This window comes from Schistocerca piceifrons, chromosome 4 (genome assembly GCF_021461385.2).
Source record: "Schistocerca piceifrons isolate TAMUIC-IGC-003096 chromosome 4, iqSchPice1.1, whole genome shotgun sequence".
Classification (NCBI taxonomy): Eukaryota; Metazoa; Arthropoda; class Insecta; order Orthoptera; family Acrididae; genus Schistocerca; species Schistocerca piceifrons.
The window spans coordinates 279,470,393-279,488,388 of NC_060141.1; positions in this window are offsets into that span (position 1 = coordinate 279,470,393).

The following is a 17,996-nucleotide window of genomic DNA, read 5'->3' on the forward strand; positions in this document are numbered from 1 at the left end:
CTAAGTCACCTTTTCTCACACATGTAACAAACAAAATTTTTGTATGATGCTCTAACAGGCTCTTCTTCTTTTCGTAACAAGCTCAATTTTGCCAATTCGAACAACTGATTCGTCTCGCGGTGATCCACCTCCAGCTCCAGTGTTAAACAGGTATGGTGCTTAGCAACATGAACTTAAAAATGCGCTTAGACTACAGCAGTTTTGCGGTTACTCCATCCACCTGCTCTGCCCGTGAAAATTAACTCCGAATGAATGTACTCTAGTATATTTTGCACTCACAAGGTTTTTTTAGTCAGGGCAAAGTTGAGTGTGGTGAAAGCTATGGATGGAACGCATTGAAAAAAATCCTCGAATTGACTGTCTGAATATATATAAAAGATGCCACTTTGTGTTGGCTGGATTTACAAGTACCGAAAATACCAAAAGGTTTCGTGTAAGTGGTGAAATCGGTAAACAGAAAAGACTAAGGCTTTTTAAATTGTAATTACATCCTTTATTCATCGTCAAATACGTAATGGCAGGAGACGTTTTGAAGTGCGAATACGACACCCAGCTGGTGCAAGTTTGGACGTATAATAATTTTTTTATATACCTATAACTGATAGTCAGAAATGTTATGCTGCTGCTTGAACGTGAAGATACTGTGAATTATGTCCCAACATACATTTGTGGGAAGTAATCAAACTACTATTCACGTAAAAAAAAAAAAAAAAAAGATTGCGTATGTCTAGTCGTAATGGAAGGATGGATTGGACATGGCGATTTGTGATTTCAATGCACTGAGAAGTATATCCACACTTAAGTGATGACAGATTTATTTCGTAAGTAGTTGCACAGTATTGCAATAGTGTACTAACAGGACAGGCAATACGGCTGTAACATACGTCCCCTCATAGGCTCCCATAAGCGTACCCTTGCGTTTCCCTTGTTGTTCTATCGATAGTGATGTTGACTACAGTACACCAACACACGTCGGTGATGTCTTTCCAGGCATTACGTCCACGGGTGCGGTGTTCATTATCACACATGCTGCTGGATGCCTGTCCTTTATAACACTTGTGTGAGAGACTCTTTGCAGCATGCAGCACCTTCCAGAAGCGCGAATTCGAAGACTTTGACAGATGATTGCCTAGGACTGAGGAGAATCGATGCATATAGCCGGTGTGATTGTTGGTAGACCATAATGTTTTTGGTCGCTGTACAGAGATAAAAGATAACTGTACTGTTTGTGTAAGATGTGTATATATTGCAGTGTGAAGTTAATGTGATTTATGTTGTGGCATGAAAAGAGAAGACTAGTGTGTGTCTTATCGTGAGGGACGAACAGATTCAGCACATCGACAACCACAAGGGTATGAGAGAGATTTTTTACGTGGTAAATTATGTGCATTATAGATACCGAGATTCATTACAGAACCACAGCCATCAAGAAGAGTCATTACCTGTACATCAATTGGTGTCAGACTGCAGCAGCAATCTTAATATTTAATTATAGTTACACTGGTAAAAATGTTCCTTGCTCCCAATATTCTTGTGAGTCTTGTATGTATTTGATGATCTGTAGACAAATTTTTCGGGGTTGAACTTTCAGTGCCATTTAGCGATTTGTGCAAAATAATTTTGCTGCTGAAAGTTTCGTCTGCAGAAAATAATGGTGGGAGGTGCCCCCACACCAGCAGCAGCACCAGTTTTATTGGTAAATTCAGTGATGAATGGGCTTTCCCATTAGGATCTCTAGCAACAATGAACCCTGTACTATAGTAGAAAGCATTGGAACATCTCTCGCGGTACTGGACCCATACTACATCTATGTTTCAACACGCCAGCAATGGTGCCTGGGTGAACACATATTTCGACAGGAATTTCTCAGGTGTAAAGTATGAAAGGGATGTCACCGCCTCTTGCTGAATGGGCACCGTGCATGGGTTGGCAGCTGATGGTCGCATCATAGCTGTGCGGAGGCTGCCAGTGGATCCTGGCTTGTGGGAGCGTGTGCGGTTGCGTCCTGTGTTGTCCAGTGGACAGGGAGCAGAGGGCAGTGTGTGTGCGCATTGGAGCCCTTTTTTTTTATTAGCGAGCTCTTGTTTATACTATATTCCACCGATTTGACTGACCCACAGGATGCCAAGAATTAAAAAAAAAAAGAAAGTGCCCAATACATATGAAGAATATCGATTGAATTAATTTGCATAAATGTTTTATATCAGTGTGGTGTTAGTGGTACAGTTGATAATGGCTGGATGTACATGAGTTCGTGAGATGGAGCAGAACAGCAGGTTAAGTGCAGAACACTGCGCTAATTTGCATACGTTTTAGGTAAAATGCTGTACAACGGTTTAAGGGAGTGGGTGACAGAGAAGAATGGGAAAGAAACCGTGTTCAGAAGCATGTGAAATTCGAGAAGTGTACCAGAAAATGGTGGGAGACATAACTGATTATTAATTTGGTATCAAAGGCGAAACAATAGTTTAAGGAAATGGGGGTGTCATGGAAAACCACCTAACAGGTCAATACATTAAGTGCCAGCAAAACTCAAAAATTAGGTTAAGACACCCAAGGTACAGTGCCAAACATTGGGTTATGCAGCATGTTTGCGCCATGTTCTGTTATGATACCCTTCCTCTCCACCATTTTCCGTATATTCCATAAACTGCCTTGAATCCTCTAAATTTTTTAAATAACAATATTCCACACACAGCAACCGATTTCCCTCAAAATGACCGCTCAACTTTTTCCCGCCAATTTCCGGGAGGGAGGGTGGGATGGAAGAGCAGTTTACCAGAGGAGGTGAGGTTACTTGATTGATCAGTTTTATTAAGTAGTCAATCAAACTAAAAGGAGTGAGAGGGGGGGGGGGCATTCCAATAACTCAGACCTGAAAGTGTTCCTGTAGCAGAGAGGGGGGAGGAGCATTGGGGGGGAGGGGGAGAAGGCAGGGGCCTGTCATTCAAACGAAGGATCCTTTTAGCAGAACATTAGGTTAAGTATCTGTCAATCAAAGGAGAACAATAGGTTGAGTACCTGTCAATCAAAGGATAACAATAGGTTTGCCCCTGAGTGCATTCCTGTCCCTGATGTAGGCAACCCACACTAACAAAATGCACTGGTGCTCCCCCTGTCTCCGTATTGCCATAGGGGTATACGCTGCTACCGTTATCTATCAACTTTTAACGTCATATGCAATAGTACAGTTTGTAATTTTTGCTAAATCTATTCTCAATTTTTTAACGCTGTATGTAGTAGCACTGTCCGTAATTTATGATACATCTTTTCTCTATCTATTTATAAGCCCATACATAATAGTACTGTTTGTAACTTTGATGTTTCTACCCTCGAAGGGCCAAAAATTCTTAATAAGGCATTAACATAAGCCGAATCCGGTAAATAATAAATATTATTGCGATCTCGACTGTTGGTTTTAACCTAAATGAAGAGCAATGACCATATCTAGATAGAACAGTCATAGAAGTTAGAAAAAAGACACGTAGGGGAAAAGAAGGAACCTGCAGATAAACCATGGTTAACAGAAGAAATACTTCGTTTAATCTATGAAACAAGGACGTGCAAAAATGTTCAGGCAAATTCAGTAATACAAAGACATAAGTCACATTGGAATGAAATAAACAGGAAATGAAGGGAAGCTAAGACTAAATGTCTGTATGAAAAATGTATATAAATCTAAAGACAAAAGTTTGTCGGAAGGACTGACTTGGCATATGGAAAACTCAAAACATCCTTCTGGTAAAATTTAAAACAAGGGCCGTAGCATTATGAGTGCAATGGAAATTCCATTGTTAAATGCAGAGAAAACAGCGGAGAGGTGTAAACAGTACGTTGATGGCCTCTCTAGAGAGAAGACCTGTCTGACGTGATTAAAGAAACAGGAGTCGATGTAGAAGAAGTAGGCGATCTGGTATTAGAATCAGAATTTGAAACAGCTTTGGAAGGCTTAAAATCAGATAAGGCAGAAGCGATAGATATCGTTCCACCAGAATTGCTAAATTAATTGGGGGTGGCGGAAGCAAAACTACTATTAACATTGGCGTGCAGAAAATGTGAGTCTGGCAATATACCATATGACAGCTGACAAGTATGAGAATTATAGCACAATCATCTTAACAGCTCGTGCATTCCGAGTGCTGATAAGAATAATATATAGAAGAATGGAAAAGAAAATGGAGAATGTGTTGGATGACGCCATGTTTGGCTTTTGCAAAGGCAACGGCACCAGTTCGACTGTTCCGACAGTGCAACTGACTGATAATGAAACCAGACTAAAGAAAAACGAAGACACGTTTATAGCATTTATCGACCTAGAACAAGCGTAAACGACTGATCAAGGTTAAGTGGATTAGTATTAATGAGCTTGCTGCTACTCTAATACAGGTATCACACAAGTGACTTTATGATTTCATTTCCATGAACTCATGCATATAACTTGCTGTTTTTTTGTATATAACTACATGTTACTGTGTGATATGGTTTTGGCTGGCTTTTATTGTGTGGACTTATAAATTAATTATTTGCCCAGGGAAAGAATGGTTTTGGCTATAAATTAAATGGCGAGTGGTGCAAGTTTACTAGCACCAGACGTAATACAATGAAGAATAAATGTAAAATGATATACTCTGTATATTCGTAGGATCATTTTTGCTGAAATAAGTTCAATAAACAAAGAGTCCAAAAAAGTTTGCAGAAGTTCAACCAAAGCAAACCAAGTTGGATCACGTGTTGCCAGAAGGAAATTTCATTGAAGATGTAGTTTCGTGAAAAACGTAGCTTAATATGATACTGAAATATAAAATAAAAATGTGTATAATATGAAATATATGTGTCATTTCTCTGAAAAAAAATAAAAGTTTTTCTGCTATTAAATTTTTTTCCCCTGCGTCCACTTCTTTTTTCAGGTAGTGAAATCTTGAGAAGTATTTGCAACTAGGCTCGCCACCCCTCTTCACTGTGCAGTTCTTGAACCCATGTCGACAACTACTTAATGGGTAATTTGTTTCTTCATTTGCCACCTCCAAGATACCTCTGTTGGCGTTACATAGAATCACATTTACCTGGTTACAAGCAGCGCTTACGGTCATTCTACGTAGTGCGGAGACAGCAGTGGGAATGTACGAAACCCGCAGATTGGCAGGCATCAGTCAGCTGAGACAGCCCCCCTTTGGCAAAAAAGTATGGATTCGCCCTGCTCCCAAGTCGGCAATGCCGTACTCCACAGGAGCCAAATTATCTTGAGTGAGCCGTAGGACAGGTTAGCATACAGCCTCATGAGTACTGTTGCGATACATACGATTTTGGGAGCAATGTAGAGTTACAGACTTGGTAAAATTTGACTTTCTTAATGACAGGCTGAGAAACAGCTTGGCTATGAACTTCAGTTACGAATTGTAATAGGACAGTATTTGGATGCTCACTTACTGGCTGCAAGTTATGATTACGTAAGTTCTTTATTTGCCACAAATTTATGAATGTTATAATAATAACCAATTATACCTGGAACATAACCATGATTTAATGTAATAATCATTCAAACCCACTCCCACTATAGTTAATTACTTTTATGCAGTTTGTATTCTGTTATGTACGTTATACGCATCATATTGTGTTGGAAGAACGTTATGGGGATATATAACCACGCCAGGACTAAATAACGGGCCAAGGATTTACAAAAATCGATCGTGCGTCAGTTCCACACCCTCAATTTCAGAAGCAAGCTACAGTTTATTTCCAAAATAGGGTATCGGGTTACCACATTTGATGGAAAATCTGAGGCAGGCCTTCACGAGCAAAAAGTGCAAAGTGAGTTTGCGGCTCCACTGTGTATTAACTACATACTAGCAAGTGAATATCACGCAACAATATGTGGAACATTTCTTTCAAATCACAATGTGCACTAATGCATTTAAGTTATGAATCTCGTACACAGTGTCAGCAACTACTAAATCGACGTGTACTAGCAGCTTCTCCTAAGTTCTCGGTATTCTGTGAGAAGTTACCGTGTAAGAGATTAGCATACATTTCAGATCGAACTTAAACGTTTCTGCACCAAAGTGTGTTGACTCTAAATGAGTTGCTTGTCTTTTTCCATTACAAGTGGAACGTCGAGTACTCACGGTGGAAACATTGTGAATAATAGCTATCTGAGCAACTGTTTGCAACTTCTGACTGGTACTTTGCCGGCCGCGGTGGTCGAGCGGTTCTAGGCGCTTCAGTCCGCAACCGCGCGACTGTTATGGTCGCAGGTTCGAATCCTGCCTCGGGCATGGATGTGTGTGATATCCTTAGGTTAGTTAGTTTTAAGTAGTTCTAAGTTCTAGGGGACTGATGACCTCAGATGTTAAGTTCCATAGTGCTCAGAGCCATTTGAACCATTTGACCGGTCCTTTTTGGTATCTACAGCAGCTTCATGTACCGCCTCCACACGTCACTAAGACGTTTGTGATTCATGAAATGTATTCGTAGTTGCGAGTTATCTGCTGTATAATGGAATGACGACAACGAAACTTTGTGCTGGACTGGGACTCGAACCCAGATTCCCCGCTTACTGCAAGCGGTTGCCTTACCCTTACGCTATCCGAGCACAACCAGACCCAAACTTCCACCCAGTGACGTGGCACATTGGTTAGCACACTAGCTATCCTGATTTAAGATTTTCCGTGATTTCCCTAAGTCGCTTCAGGGTAATGCTGGGATGGTTCCCCTGGAAGGACAGGGCCCAGTCTCTTCCCCCATTCCCTAATCCAAGCTTGTGCTCCGTCTCCAATGACCTTGCTATCGATGAACATTGAAAATTAATCTTCTCCTCCAAACTTCCATAATGTTGTCAACAATGTGACTACCACGTGCACTTGTACATCCGTTATATGTACTTCCGTACAGGGGAAACATTTTAATTGAAAGACACTTGCTCACTGATGGCGAATACATATGATTTTCCAGTGTCTCTACTGTTAAAAAGAACAATGCATCGAATCTTGACACGCGCAAGGAACATTGTATCGTGTTTCTGAACAAAAGAAGCGCTGCAGTATAGTATTAGTGGTCCGAAGATGGTCATGTTTGTCTTAAAAAGGTTACCATATTAAATAATTATTAGCTGCGATTTAGACCAACCTTGTTACAAAGCTTAAGAAGGTGGCTGCCGTTCCTACATGACTTAATAATTATTGGACTTTCGGAATTGTCGTTTAAGAAAGTCGAATGTTGGAAGCCAGCTGCCTGCCCGTCATAGATCGCTTTGGAGCGCCGTCTTGTCACATGAAATACCAGACTTCGCCTTGTCAAGTGTGACGGGCTGAACAGCGGCAACCAACTACTCTCATATATGTAAGCTGATTTCTTCGAGCTGTAGGGAACCACAGGATCACCAAACCCGAAATCGGCTAAAAGCTGTATTCCCTCAGTTGTTCGTCTTTCAGTACCACCCACGGCATCTGCAATGGTGCTCCAACTCATAGCTCTGTGTACTTGTTATTTATCAACAAATAATGCATACTGAAAAAAGTGTAATGCCACGGTATCGGTTGTATACAGACTCAAACCGAATCCCCATCACAAAATTTTGGAGGGATACATAGTCTCCAGTAGCTCGTTACAGAGTAAATAAATTTCGTCTCATTTCCAACCGTCACTGCATTGAAAATCTCTACATAACAGTGTATAGGTTGATGGTATTCACCTTATGTCTTGTTGTTGGGTGATCAATAAATGAAAATCTGAAATGTTGAGTTTAAATCTTTCAGTGAAAGACTCTTTTGCTTAACCATTATCTGAAACACGACATAACCCCAGGTGTAGACGGCTTCACAACAGGAATTTTAAATGTAGTAGAGATCTAGCTGTCACAAGTATAAAAGAAAAATTATGTCAGCCCAGGGACACTGAAACAATTCCCGAAAACTAGAGGGTAGTATTAATACACCCACTTCATTGCAAAAGGAAACAAAACTGATTCCAATAAATACAGAGGAACTTCAGTATTATCCTCAGAATACAATACCCTATCGAAAGCTCTTATGGACATCTTAAACTGTTAATTAAATAAGGAAACTGGAGATTGTGAATCTGTATTTAGAAGTGACAGATAATGTACGAGCAAATTCTGAACTGTAAGTAAATAATTGAGTACATGATTTTAGAGAGGCATATGATTTAATAGACAGAGCTCTGCTCTAAAAATCCTGAACTAATTTGCAGCAGGTAAGAAAACTCGGGAAATGACTAAACCTCTGATACAAATATGGCATCTATAGTTAAATTTCTTGGAATTCTTTCTAATCCTTTCCAAATTTTATAGGTCAGATAAAGAGACGGTTTGTCAATATTGTTATTTAACAGTGTGCTGGAAGAAGTTATAAGAGAATTAAAAACAGAAGAAGAAAAAAGTTAATAAAAACATAAATTCGTGTAGTACGAAAGAAGCAATAAACTGTTAGGCTTGTTAGACGATCTTGGTATCTCGGAGAATTCAAAGAAAAGATTAAAACTTCTAAAGGAATGGACTCAGAAAGCAGGTCTACAGTTATCGTTTGAAGAGGCGGAACTGTGTCCAATTAAAGTAACTTGGTAAGACTTTAGAAAACAAAGTAACCAACATCAGTAAAACGGGTAACTGTAAATATCTGTATGAAAATACGAACATAGTAAGTCAATTGGAAACAGTTAAAATCAGGACTGGTGAAATGAAAAGACATCCATTGAAGACGTTAAATGAAGGCATTATAATACAGCGGTAAGGCCAGAAGTCATCTAGTGGTCGGAAACGCTCTTTTATCACCATGCAAAAGGGCATAAAAAGATTTGGAAAAGAAAAAAAGAAGAGCACTGCAAAAAAGAAAAATAGATCCAATCACGAACAAGGATGGAAATTGGGTTTTGAGACGAACTGAGGAAATGTACTCAATCTGCCCTATGATAGTGGGTGAGACCAGGACAAGACGTGTTGCACTATATGGACATCTACAGACAATGACGGAAGACAGATTAACAAAGAAGATCCACACATTCTTCGAAAACATGAATATAGACAAGGAAATTGGGTCGAGAGGCAAAACAAATAAGGTCTTATAAGAAATGTGGACTACATAGGAGGTCATACTCAACACGGACAAATTCAGACTAGGAGTCAAGAAAAAGAAATGTTCGCAGGAAGTTAAAACAAACAGAAAAGAAACTAGTGTGAAATTGTCAGATAGGGGAAATGAAATCTGAAGGAAGATGAAGGAAAAGAGAAATAAATAGTTACCTTGACGTGGTCCTTAGGTGACCTGTAACGATATAAAAAGCAATTAATTGGTTTGTAACGAGCCACTGGAAAATAAGTGTCCCTTATATCAAAATATTTAGAAAATATCCGTGGACAGTCAGAGGAATTTTTTCGATGAGAGTTTACCCCGTATAAACTGAACCATCCCTATAAGATTTATCAAAAAAGGACTCAACTGACATATTTTCCCTCTCAGCACGCTGTAACGTCTCAGTATAGTACTTGGCATTAGCTGATTCCGGGCAATAAATGATGACGCTATATGATTGCCATCCACCAAGCCTGCGCCGGAAAATGTCGAATGATCGATGCAGGCAGGCCCGCGCGCGATACCGAAGACAAAGGCTGAGTACAATTTGTTACAGCTACGCGGAAAATTTGGCTGTCATGCCAGATTGTGATTATTACGAACTCTAGAACCTATTCACGGCTATGTACGGTTTCTCACACGCAACACTTCTGTACCAGCGATGAAACATGGTATGGCAATCCAGTTCTTAGGCTTAGTGCCTCATTTAAAGTGACTCACTTGCTAGTACAATAATGTTTGACGTCGATCCATACTAATATGTGATTTTACTTTTTCACTTTCAGATCGAGTGTAGTGTAACAGCGACCTCTGCCACCCAGCAAATGATCATGCGTACGCTGTGTCTTAGACATGTTAACCACACGCTTCCATTCAAGCTAATCTTCATAGTCACTGTAGTTTTCATAAATATTGCTGTACGTAAAAGATAGAGCGACGATTAGAATGTGAGTATGAGTTAAAAAGACGATTTTCGCTGAAGCTATTAGTACATCGAGAAGAAAAGTTGTAACAAGGAACGCAATGTACTTTAATTTTGTGTTGATTATGACAAGTGAGCTGATGTATCCTGGTGCGCTCACCAACCCTGAACTGTTTCCAGTCGTAAGTCACGGAAATTTCTTTCACCACCATACTTCAGATCAGTAACGCCCAGCTGAATGTCCCAGTACCAGCGTGATTTAGCGAACTCGGGAGGTAAACAGGAACATATAGTGCAACTCGCTCATATATGATGGAGGTCAGCAGTTGCGTCATCCTGTTGTTGACACATCCGTACACCAATGTCAGTGCCCTGTTCTATTGACAGGTTGCAGTCAGCGGAAATCCAATATCAACGTAGCCAGGCAATATAACAATGAGCACACACAATACATTTGCCCAAGCTCCTGCTGGAGGATTTCATGTAACTTATATTCGACGTCTTATGTAGACAGGAGTGATAAATTGTGGCTGAGTACTATAACTGCTTCAAGTTTCACAACCAAAACTACACAGCAACACAAAATAGAATAAATTCTAACGTAAAAGCAGTTCCCGCATGTCGTCTTGATACAAACTTTTCGTGGGCGTTCCGAATAAAGTTTTAGTGTAAGGAAAGAAATGCCCTAACAGAAAACAATGATCGCCACTACTCAGACTGATATTGCCTGTGACCAAAAAAAATAAATTTGTGATGTTTAGTATTAAACTCTGAATAACTGAAATAATCAGAGAAAGCGAAAGCAAGAACTAGTAAGCGTTATCCTGAGCGTCGGCAAGTGGAGTAACAGATGAGATTTGACGCTCCAACGGAAATTATAATCACTCGCAGAACGAAACAGAAAAAAGCTGGCAAGCATTCAGCACTGTGGAAACAAGTTCAATGAACCCTACATCCATGTACATTTCCTTTCGATTTCTAACTCAATAGAGAAGCCACAAAAACTCACTTCTACTAGCATGAAACAAGAGGGAAGAAACGGCAGTAGAAACGAAAAATCACCGGATACAACTACCTTAGCGGCATCAGTTGCTCATAAATAGAGAAAATTACGGGTGTATTAATGGCAGAGTTAATTATCATTGAAATAAAAAGCCAGAGAGTAGTACCATGAAAGAGGTCTTAGTCCCCGAAGAAGGAAAAAAGGATGACAACCATTTGCAGAAGAGGAAACATTAAAGTGGCATGTGGTGTGTGCACTTCTGTCTTGGGTATGCTGCTGGAAGCAGTTTCACTTGACGCTGATAAAAATTGCTGACGTAATACTTGGAAAAGGAAGGTGACTAAAATTAAAAGCAGTAGAGAGGTGAGTGCTGAATTTCAGGATGGTGTGCGTAGGAGCACATGATGTTTCCTAGCCGGTTTCTCAACGTAGAGACCGAATCTAGAATCTCATCAAGAAATGCACACAAGAGGACGCCAAAGCCAGATTCCCGCACTTACCACTGTTTTTGTTGGTGTTAGACACAAAGGTGTATATCATACAGGATATTTAAATATTTCGAGATCTACACATCTGAAATCTGTAGAATATGCTACAGACATTTGGAAGATATTGTTAATTCTTCACTTACAGATTATTGTGGAAGGAAATATTTTATACAGTTTGTAAAGGGTATAAGTGCAGATATTTCTGATGGTGACTGAAGACGGAATACTGAACATTACGTCACTATATAGGTCATCTGCAGACTAATAATTATGGTCATTACAGGTGTGTTTTAGGTTGGCTAGCACCTGCAACTACATGTGTCAAGAGCAGCCATTAATGTTTATTTTTCCCTCGGCAGCGTGTCAGGTGCTGAAGTGTGAACACGTGGACTCAAAACCGTTAATCTATACTGACATTCGTAGACCACTTAATGGTGTAGTACGACAGTGTAAAAACCAGCAGATCGTAACGTTTGTGACGGTTTTGGGGGAAGACTGGTCGACTCAAAGAAAAATGGATCTACACACTGATATGTGTTCATATTAAGAAACCACATATAAACATATTTGCACTTATGTCCGTTACAACATGTAGATTATTAAAACTGATTATAAAACATTTAGACAGTTAGATATAAATTTGAAACTAATGTCTTTAATTATTTTTATCATTTAAAACACTAAACTACAGAATTTTTCCTAACAAAAAAAACTCAAACTTAACCTATTAAATTACTCACAATATACAAGCCCAACGCAATCTGACTGCTATACGGTGGCAACATAACTTCTAATAATTAGAACAAAAGAATAGCCCTGAATAGCATGAAATCGTAACAGTAGCCCATACTTTTTCATAAGCACTTACCTCACAGAAAACCTTCATAATACGTACTGCAGCAAGCAGTAACTACACCCAGCTAAATAAAAAATTTCTAATTACCATAGATTAACTGCTAGGAGGCATACGCTTAGCAAAAGAAAGATTTTGTTGAGGAGCAAACAACGTACTTATAAGGTTTTATCTTATTCATGTGACATCCAGTTTCTAAAATTATATAGTTGTCAATAATTCCACTAACCAAACGTTACCAACTACATCCATCCTCATTTTACACTGCATGTCCTACCAACACTGAGTCTCCAGTAAGAAAATCACGCCCAAATATTTCTCTATCCACTCTCTAACTGCTAGTCCGTTCAGGCACAGTATTTCTTGCCGAGGGTGCAGAGCGTTCTCACCGATATTAATACAGTTTATTGCACTGCCAACATACAAACAGGCTACTTACAATTATTCTTCGTAATCTCGCACCTTGAAGCAGAAAAAGGTTTGTGGCTGTCTGCCTGTAGGGAGAAGTACACCGACTTTTCTTACAAGGTCCGTCTCACTCCGCATCTTCCCTATCCTTGACGCACAAGGAATATTAAGACCAGTCCAGGACAGATCAGCTGAAACAGGGGCTAAAGTAAGTCCCCATGGAATGCGCAATCGTAAATTATGTTGATGGCCCTGACTAATGACTAATAATATTTTTTCATCTGTCTGTGTAAATTGTATTTCGCCCTACACATAGATGTGAAAGTGGAAATTTTCTAAGAATAATTATTAATTCCAAAGAGTAACTGTCATGCATTGTAAGTGATTACTTTTGAGTAAAATCAACAGCTTTGGAGACTATTAATCCACGAAGTCACAGTTCTGATTCAACACAAAATAACTTCAAGTTACGTACGCAGTGAAACCTATAAACTGCTGTAATACATATCCAACATGTTGTCCAGAAAAAAATACATATCCTACGCCCGGTATGCCTCTAGGTACCTTATACGTAATTCAAGTATTTCAAATCAAATATCGGTTCAATCAAAATTGGCCAGACGCAAAGTAAATTATGCACGTCAGTCCATCACGAATGTTCGTAACGTGTTTGTTTTTTAGTTTTTTGCTCAGCAGCAGTGACGTCCCAACCCTCTTTGGCAGCGGGTATTGTCGTCCTGCTGTGATGTGACACACAGCTGGGTGCCAGTTAATTTCATCTTTCCCAGATTCACTGCATACTGCTTGGTTCGTCACAATAAATAGTTTTCTGCAGCAGTTTTTCAGCAAGATTAGCGCAAATACACGCCCCTACTTGCAGTTCAAAAAATGGTTCAAATGGCTCTGAGAACTATGGGACTTAACATCTATGGTCATCAGTCCCTAGAACTTAGAACTACTTAAACCTAACTAACCTAAGGACATCACTCACATCCATGCCCGAGGCAGGATTCGAACCTGCGACCGTAGCGGTAGCGCGGTTCCAGACTGATGTACCTAGAACCTCTCGGCCACATCGACCGGCACTTGCAGTTCGCCTGGCCACTCAGCACTATTCATTGACGAAATTTCTCACAGTTTTGATGAACACAAGGTTTAAATTACGGTACTCACGGTCGTCCTATGCTAATTGAGACGGGCGTTCCCTCATGGAATAAGGGATATTTGCAAATGAACGAAGTTTCTTTGCTTTATTAACAATTTAACCAACCTTGAAACGGGAAATTTGTTTTAGTTAGCAATGGCTTCTATTTCAAAATGTTTCCCCGTTGTATAATTGTTTTTGGTAATAGTTCTTCTTAATTTAGTTTCAGTTACTGATTACTGGTATGTAGCACATTAGCAACGTAACGGGTTGAGTACCTGTAAGTACTTAAAATATTTTCCCACATGCAATGTCTTTAAATTTCAGTAGAATATGTGAACTATGGGCCATGCCGTTGGTGGGGAGGCTTGCTAGCGTCAGCGATACAGATAGCTGTACAGCAGGTGCAACCACAACGGAGGGGTATCTGTAGAGAGGGAAGACAAACATGTGGTTCCTGAAGAGGGGCAGCAGCCTTTTCAGTAGTTTCAGGTTCAACATTGTGGATGATTCACTGATCTGGCCTTGTAACATCAACCAAAACGGCCGTGCTGTGCAGGTACTGAGAACAGCTGAAAGCACGCGAAAACTACAGGCGTAATTTTTCTCGGGAACGTGCAGCATTACTATGTGGATAAATGATGACGGCGTTCTCGTGGATAAAATATTCCGAAGGTAAAATAGTCCCCCATTCGGATCTCCAGAGCGAGACTACTCAAGAGGACGTCGTTATCAGCAGAAACAAAGCTGGCGTTCTACGGATCGGATCGTGAAATGTGAGATCGTTTAATCAGGCAGGTAAGTTAGAAAATGGGGAAATGGATCGGTTAGAGTTACATATTGGAAATTAGTGAATTTCGGTAGCAGGAGGAACAAGACGTCTGGTCAGGTGAATACAGGGTTATAAATACCAAATCAAATAAGGGCAATGGGGCAGTAGGTTTAAAATAAATAAAAAAGTAGGAACACAGATAAGCTCCTACGAACAGCATAGTAAACGCATTATTGTACCCAAGATAGTCACGAAGCCCACACCTACTACAGTAGTACAAGTTTATATGCGAACTAGTTCCGCAGATGAAGAGATTGAAGAAACGTATGATGCGATAAAAGAAATTATTCAGTTAGTTAAGGGAGACAAAATTTTAATAGTCATGTGGGACTGGAATTCGACAGCAGGGAAAGGAAGAGAAGGAAAAGTAGTAGGTGAATATGGAGTAGGGGTAAAGAATGAAAGAGGAAGCCGACTGGTAGAATTTTGCACGGAACATAACTTAATCGTAGCGAACGATTAAGAATCATGAAAGAAGGTTGTATACGTGGAAGAGGCCTGGAGACACTGCAAGGTTCCCAGTAGGTTACATAATTGAAAGGCAGAGATTTAAGAACGAGGTTTTAAATTGTAAGACATTTCCAGGGGCATATGTGGACTCTGACCACAATCTATTTGTTATGAACTGTGGAATAAAACTGAAGAAACTGCAAAAAGATGCAAATTTAAAGAGATTGGTCCTGGATAAACTGAAAGAACCAGAGTTTGTGGAGTGTTTCAGAGAGAGCATTAGGCAGCGGCTGGCAAGAACAGGGGAAAGAAATACAGTAGAAGAAGAATGGGGAGCTTTGAGAGATAAAATAGTGAAGGCAGCAAAGGATGAAGTAGGTAAAAAGACGAGGGCCAGTAGAAGTAATTGGGTAACAGAAGAAATATTGAATTTAATCGATGAAAGGAGAAAATATAAAAGCAAAGTAAATGAAGCAGGTGAAAAGGAATACAAACATCTCAGAAATATGATCGACAGGAAGTACAAAATGGCTAAGCAGGGATGGTTAGAGGACAGATGTAAGAATGTAGAAGCATCTGTGACTATGTGTACAATAGATACTGCCTACAGGAAAATCAAAGAGACCTTTGGAAAAGAGAGAACACCCTGTATGAATATCCAGACCTCAGATGGAAAACCAATCCCATGCAAAGAACGGAAACATAAAGGTGGAACGAGTATATAGAGTGACTATACTTGAGGGCAATATTATGGAAATGAAAGCGGACGTAGATGAAGATAAAATGGGAGATATGATAATGCGTGAAGAATTTGACAGAACACTGAAAAACCTAAGCCGAAACAAGGCCCCGGGAGTAGACAACATTCCATTAGAACTGCTGATAGCATTGGGAGAGCATGTAATGATAAAACTCTTCCATGTGGTGAGCAAGATGTATGAGACAAGAGGAATACAATAATTTCAATCCCAAAGAAAGTAGTCATTTACACGTGTGAAAATACCCGAGGTGTCAGGTTAATAAGTCACGGTTGCAAAATACTAACGCGAATACTTCACAGACGAATGTAAAAACTGACAGAAGTCGAGCTCATGGAAGATGAGTTTGGATTCCCTAGAAATGTTGGAACATTCGAGGCAGTACTGATCCTACTACTTAAGGAAGAAGATATGTTAAGGAAAGGCAAATAAACGTTTCTAGGATTTAAAATTTTGAAAAACACAGCCGTCAGTCGCGAACACAATTAATTTGTAACCTAGGTTTCGGTGTCACAAGAGACACCTTCTTCGGACAAAATTAAAACTAAATGTTACAGCATAACGTACCAAAATCTATGAACCATGGACCTTGCCGTTGGTGGGGAGGCTTGCGTGCCTCAGCGATACAGATAGCCGTACCGTAGGTGCAACCACAACGGAGGGGTATCTGTTGAGAGGCCAGACAAACGTGTGGTTCCTGAAGAGGGGAAGCAGCCTTTTCAGTAGTTGCAAGGGCAACAGTCTGGATGATTGACTGATCTGGCCTTGTAACAATAACCAAAACGGCCTTGCTGTGCTGGTACTGCGAACGGCTGAAAGCAAGGGGAAACTACAGCCGTAATTTTTCCCGAGGGCATGCTGTATGATTACATGATGATGGCGTCCTCTTGGGTAAAATATTCCGGAGGTAAAATAGTCCCCCATTCGGATCTCCGGGCGGGGACTACTCAAGAGGATGTCGTTATCAGGAGAAAGAAAACTGGCGTTCTACGGATCGGAGCGTGGAATGTCAGATCCCTTAATCGGGCAGGTAGGTTAGAAAATTTAAAAAGGGAAATGGATAGGTTGAAGTTAGATATAGTGGGAATTAGTGAAGTTCGGTGACAGGAGGAACAAGACTTCTGGTCAGGTGACTACAGGATTATAAACACAAAATCAAATAGGGGTAATGCAGGAGTAGGTTTAATAATGAATAGGAAAATAGGAATGCGGGTAAGCTACTACAAACAGCATAGTGAACGCATTATTGTGGCCAAGATAGATACGAAGCCCACACCTACTACAGTAGTACAAGTTTATATGCCAACTAGCTCTGCAGATGACGAAGAAATTGAAGAAATGTATGATGAAATAAAAGAAATTATTCAGATTGTGAAGGGAGACGAAAATTTAATAGTCATGGGTGACTGTAATTCGAGTGTAGGAAGAGGGAGAGAAGGAAACATAGTAGGTGAATATGGATTGGGGGACAGAAATGAAAGAGGAAGCCGCCTGGTAGAATTTTGCACAGAGCACAACATAATCATAACTAACACTTGGTTTAAGAATCATGAAAGAAGGTTGTATACATGGAAGAACCCTGGAGATACTAAAAGGTATCAGATAGATTATATAATGGTAAGAGAGAGATTTAGGAACCAGGTTTTAAATTGTAAGACATATCCAGGGGCAGATGTGGACTCAGACCACAATCTATTGGTTATGACCTGTAGATTAAAACTGAGAAACTGCAAAAAGGTGGGAATTTAAGGAGATGGGACCTGGATAAACTAAAAGAACCAGAGGTTGTACAGAGATTCAGGGAGAGCATAAGGGAGCAATTGACAGGAATGGGGGAAATAAATACAGTAGAAGAAGAATGGGTAGCTTTGAGGGATGAAGTAGTGAAGGCAGCAGAGGATCAAGTAGGTAAAAAGACGAGGGCTAGTAGAAGTCCTTGGGTAACAGAAGTAATATTGAATTTAATTGATGAAAGGAGAAAATATAAAAATGCAGTAAGTGAAACAGGCAAAAAGGAATACAAACGTCTCAAAAATGAGATCGACAGGAAGTGCA